Below are 6,445 nucleotides of genomic sequence, written 5' to 3'. Positions count from 1 at the left end.
GCACTGGAACACCGTCGGGGCCATCATCATCACCGCGATCTACACAAACAACTTCACCGCCATCATCACCAAGTCTTACCCTCTCTATGCAGCGATTTATCCTCTCTTTTACCCGCTGTAATCTCTACTTAAACATGGTGCTCAACGCTATATATTATTTCCCAATGATGTATGGCTATCCTATGATGTTTGAATAGATCTGTTTTTTCCTATGGGTTAACTGATGATCGTGATTGGTTTGAGTTGCATGTTTTATTATTGGTTTTGTCCTATGGTGCTCTACGTGTCGCACAATCATGAGGGATTCCCGCTGTAGGGTGTTTCAATACGTTCATGATTCGCTTATAGTGGGTTGCTTGAGTGACAGAAGCATAAACCCGAGTAAGGGGGTTGTTGCGTATGGGATAAAGAGGACTTGATGCTTTAAAGCTATGGTTGGGTTTTACCTTAATGATCTTTAGTAGTTGCGGATGCTTGCTAGAGTTCCAATCATAAGTGCATATGATCCAAGAAGAGAAAGTATGTTAGCTTATGCCTCTCCCTCAAATAAAATTCCAATAATGATTACCGGTCTAGTTATCAATTGCCTAGGGACAAATAACTTTCTTGTGTGACAAAAAGCTCTCTACTAAAACTAACTTAGTTGTGTCTTCATCTAAACAGCCCCTACTTTTTATTTACGCGCTCTTCGTTATCTTGCAAACCTGTCCAACAACACCTACAAAGTACTTCTAGTTTCATACTTGTTCTAGGTAAAGCGAACGTTAAGCATGCGTAGAGTTGTATCGATGGTCGATAGAACTTGAGGGAATATTTGTTCTAGCTTTAGATCCTCGTTGGGTTCGACACTCTTACTTATGGAAAGAGGCTACAATTGATCCCCTATACTTGTGGGTTATCAGCGCTTGGAGAGGGGCGCGCCCTGGTGGGTTGTGCCCACCCAGGTGCCCCCCTCCCGTGGTTCTTGGTTCTATAAATTATCTTTATTCATATAAAAATTCCCCGCAAAGTTTCGTTCCAATCCAAGAACTTTATTTCTGCATAAAAACAACACCATGGTAGTTCTGCTGAAAACAACGTCAGTTCGGGTTAGTTTCATTTAAATCATGCAAATTAGAGTCCAAAACAAGAGGAAAATCATTAGGAAAAGTAGGTACGACGGAGACGTATCAGTTTCCATGCGCTTTTTTTTGCATTGCAAATCCTGTAATGCAAAGGAACTTCGCATTATATTGCCCCTTATGATAGCAACCTTTATTATGCAGTCCATCGCTTTTATTTCTTTGCCATCACAAGTTCGTACAACACTCAATTTTCTCTTACACTAAATGGTCCAACACATTGAGAAGTAATTTTTATTGCCTTATTGCACCGATGACAACTTATTTGAAGTACCTTACCCAATCCATAGGTAGGTATGGTGGACTCTCAAAATAATATTTTGGGATTAAGGATTTTTTGGATGCACAAGTAGTATCTCTTTTTAGTGCGGAGTTTTTGGCTAGCAAAGATATTGAGCAAGCACCACATGTTGAAGGATCTATGACAATATAACTTTTATGTGAATGTGAACAAACATAAATCATTACGTTGTCTTCCTTGTCCAACGTCAACAATTTTGACATATAATATTTAATGAGGGCTCACAATCATAAAAGATGTCCAAGATAGTGTATTTGCATGTGAATCTTCTCTTCCCTTATTAGCCTAGAATATTTGATATGATTTAGTTGATTAAACATAAGTCTGGAATATTTGACAAGTTAAAAGAAATTCAGACTGAAGTTTAGAATCATTATGACAAAATATAAAAGGTTCTTCAATCATGAAGAAAGATATCTAAGTCATGATATTAGCAAACATCTGAATAATTGTTGAATTATTTCATAACTTATCGATATGCTTCTATATTAGGGATATGCGCTTGAAACAACAACATATACACTAAACAAAGCACAGTCTAAAAGTCTGGGAAGACAACACCATATGAGTTATGGAATACTCGATCCAGACAAATGTTAATTTGTAGGTTATCCCAAAGAGACAATTAGGTATTTCTTCTACCAAACATTCGAAGACAAAATGTTTGTTGCAAAGAATGGACACTTTCTCGAGAAGGAGATTCTCGCTAAAGAAGTAAGTGGGCGCATAGTACAGCTTGATGAGATTACTAAATCTCCGACAAAAATAAATAGGACTAACAAAATGAAATTTGTTTCGGAAACTATCTGCACAACTGAACCATAAGTTACTACACCATATGTAGAAACTCCAGATAAGGTTGTAACTGAACCACATAGGTTAGGAAGAGTTATCAAACCTCTTGAATGGCTTCACAATGAAATACTCATCTTAGAGGAAGATGGACCCGCACACTACAGGGAAGCGATGACAGCGCCAGCTAAAAAGAATGGCTTAAGGCCATGCAATGCAAGCTAGAGTCCATGTATGAGAATCAAGTTTGGAACTTGGTTGATGCTCCAGAGGGTATGAAACCCATACAATGTAAATGGATCTTCAAGAGAAAAACAAACACGGATGGTCATCCTACTATCTATAAAGCAAGACTAGTTGTGAAAGGGTTTTCTCAGGTTGAGGGAGTCGATTATGACGAAACTTTCTCACCAATAGCCATGATGAAGTATGTGCAGATTAAGATGGCAATTGCTACATATTTCAACTAAGAGATATGGCAGATGGATGTCAAGACTGCTTTCCTAAATGGAAATCTCAATGACGATGTATATATATGATTCAAACAGAAGGTTTTGTCGAATCTAACGATGTTGTTAAAGATTGCAAGCTTCAAAGATCTATCTATGGTTTGTAGCAAGCATAAGGAGATGGAATCAACATTTTGATGAAGTGGTTAAAGAGCTTGGCTTTATTAAAAATGATGAAGAAGATTGTGTATACCAGAAGTTTAGTGGGAGCTCTATAACATTTATAATCTTATATGTAGATGACATATTGTTGATTGGAGATGATTTAAAGTTTCTTAAGAATCATTGAAAAATGTGTTTTCAATGATGGCCTTAGTCAAAGCAGCTTATATAGTAGACATAAAGATCTATAGAGATAGATCAAGATGTCTGATTGTGCTAAGCTTGAAAATGTACATTGACAAGGTTTTCAAAGGGTATAAAATGGAGAATAAAAAGAAAGGTTTTTCTCCCAATTCCACATGGCACGACACTTAAAAATGTCCTAAGATAATTGATGAGAGTTTGTAGATGACTAGAATTCCATATGCCCCGGCAATTTGATCCAACTTGTGTGCCATGATATGTATGAAGGCCAAATGATTCTTATGCGCTAATTTTTAGTAGTAGATAGGAAAGTGAACCTAGAGTAGCTCACTTTGTAGCTGTTAAATTATTCTTAAAGTTCCTCAGATGGACAGAGGACTTGCACCTCGTCTATGGAGGAGATAAAGAGCTTGCTGTAAATTTTACACGAACATAGATAACTATAGGGCTATGATAGGATAATAGTTTGGAATAATTTCAAGCGAGAACACTATTGTGGATTCTACAATGAGAGCTGAATATATTGAGGTTTCAGAAGCTCCAAAGGAGTAAATTCGGATGAAGAAGTTTCTTGATAAATTTAGTGTGGTCCCAAGTGCAGTGAACTCAAATGGCACTATATTGTGATATGGTGGTACCATTGATCAAGCAAAAGGAACCAAAATCACACATGAAGACCAGGCATAACAAGCATAAGTATCACATTGATTTGAATGCGTCAACCCGATAACGAAGGCTCTACCATGAGAAACACCGGATAGCCATATGTGTTAAACAAACCATGTAACTAGATTATTGACTCTATTGCAAGTGGGAGTCTGTTGGAAATATACCCTAGATGCAATAATATTGTATTATTATATTTCTATGCTCATAACTAAGAGTTTATATTCTATGCTATAACTGCTATGATCCTGGAATGTGCAATTCGTGAAAAACTCATATTCATTTGTGGAATAATGAATGGTATAATAAGATTCCTATTCTCGCCTCTAAGACTAGCTCAATTGTTCTTCATTAAGTGTAACGGTAGTCTCAAAACAACATTGAGAATATGACATTAGAAGAACAATCGTGTTGAATCAAACCAAACTTGTTTGTTATACTTTGAGATACTATCGTTACAAGTCAATTGTTATAACACGTAGAGTTAATGTGTGCTTTAGCTCCTTCGATCCCGCCACCGGCGACGACCAAGCCTCCTCCTGGCATGCCCCCTTCTCCTCCACCATCGGCCGGCCACCAGCGAGGCTTCGTCATCGAGTCGTCCGACCATCTTCTGCCGCTTCTCGGCCTCCTGCCCGAGTCCAGGACGCCCCCGCGCCTTCTTGCCTCCTCCGCACCCCTCCGTCGTTCACCACCGGCATCCTCGACGGTCAGAGCAAGCATGGTGCCACGTGCACCCTCCGTGGGACATGGACGCCGCCGCTCCAAGCCACAGTTCGGCCAGTGTGCCTTCCCACCTCCTCGTCACCTTGCTGCACGCCAACTACCTCCCGCACAACGATGCCTCAGTTCACCCTCTTGGCCTCTTCCTCACGCGGCCCCGCTGTCGGTCGCATGGTCGCGAAGACCCGCAACTCTCTGTACTGGTCCCCGGTTAGATTCATCACCACCATGGCCTCCTTCATGCAAGGTTGTTGCTGCCCTGCCCATGCATCCACCAGCTCTACATGCGTTTCGGTGAGACGACCAGGACCGCAAGACCAAGTCCCGCACAGACTTGAGCGTCCCTAGGATTCGGCAAGTTCAACTACTGATGACCACCTCTAGATTCGCCAAGTACACCGCCAGCAAGACCTTGGATGCCCGAACGAGTGTTGACCGAAATGCTAAGTACCACTATCCATCTTCGAGGATTTCACCAAGTATCGCACCGGATGACAAGTACAACAATGATCAGCTAAGACCCTAGTTGCGCCAAGTTCCTCTTCGACCAATGTACAACTACCGGTGCATTCCTCAAGTCCGACTACAACGTGAATGACTACCATCGAGCCTCGAAGACCCCGTGGACGTCAAGGTCCTCATTGTAACCCCGAACATCTATGGAATGTGTACGACTACGAAACATGTACCACTACTTCCACTACATCGTTGTGTACATCTACCGTCACCGTGAACAACTACTTCCACTACCGCCATCGCGAGAATGCCTACTTCCCTCTACGAACTTGATCTGTTCCCATAATGCACGCTATGAAGGTATAAGCAAGGTTGTCAGAATCGCGATTTTGAATCGGATCGGAGTTCTGATGGTAGGATCTCAAATCGTAGAATCGTCACTAAACGTAGATTCTATGAACTAAAATCGTAGAATCAGAGGGGTTAGTTTGGATCATAAAGTCGTAGAATCATATAACAGAATCGTTATTCTGACAACCTTGGGTATAACCATTGAGACGATCGCCCGTGGACCGAATGCATGTGTGTTGAATGAGATGCCTGTGTTTGCACTGTGCCCGACTTGTTCGTTGCACGTCGTCACTCATTTCCTTGCCACCGTCATGTGGGACACCCAGTAACCGGGATCACCCCACCATCTTTTGCTTGTTCCATATGTCCACATTTTCTTTGCCACCGACATCTCAATCGAGATTGTCGGATCATCGGAATGTTGCCGTGACATCATTTTCGGATTCGTTGCCGTGGCACCATTCCCGTTTCGTCGCCGTGGCACCCTTTCATTTCGCCACGGCAACAAATGCCTCATATCATATAATACCAACATTTTGATAAAATTGCACAAAACTAGTTTATGTCATCCGCATCATGTTAATAACATTTTAAACGCTTAAAAATTGTTGCTTGCATTAAAATTGCTAAATGCACATGAGGAGTTACCGGAATTGTTGTTTGATGTTCCACCCGCCTTTAAATTTGTCTAGTTAGATAGTTTCTTTACACTTCACCCCTTGCCATGTTTAATAACATTTAATTGTGTTGAGTAGCATAAATGGGAGAGAACTAAAGAAGTCATGTGGTGTTTCGTCAATATGCAACTCGTTGCATATTGAACTCCACTTAATTTGTAGTATTGTTTATTGCACTTTGCCATGCCATGCCTCTTTAAACCGGACATGCATCATACTTGATTGTGCATCATGCCATGTTTATGCTTGTTGGTTTACCATGTTGTTTGCTCCTTTACGGTGTTGCTTCTTTTTGTTAGTTCCGGTAACGTTGCGTTTGTGAGGATCCGTTCGACTACGCCTGTTTGTCTTCTTCATGGACTCGTTCTTCTTCCTTGCGGGATTTTAGGAAAGATGATCATACCCTCGATATCACATCTATCTTTGCTTGCTAGTTGTTCACTCTATCGCTATGTCGCGCTACCTACCAATTGTTATATCATGCCTCCCATATTTCCATGTCAAGCCTCTAACCAACCTTCCTAGCATACTGTTGTTTGGCTA

The sequence above is a fragment of the Triticum aestivum genome, chromosome 5A (genome assembly GCF_018294505.1).
Source record: "Triticum aestivum cultivar Chinese Spring chromosome 5A, IWGSC CS RefSeq v2.1, whole genome shotgun sequence".
In the NCBI taxonomy this organism is placed as follows: Eukaryota; Viridiplantae; Streptophyta; class Magnoliopsida; order Poales; family Poaceae; genus Triticum; species Triticum aestivum.
The sequence above is the reverse complement of the archived record's forward strand: the minus strand, read 5'-3'. Positions refer to the sequence as shown.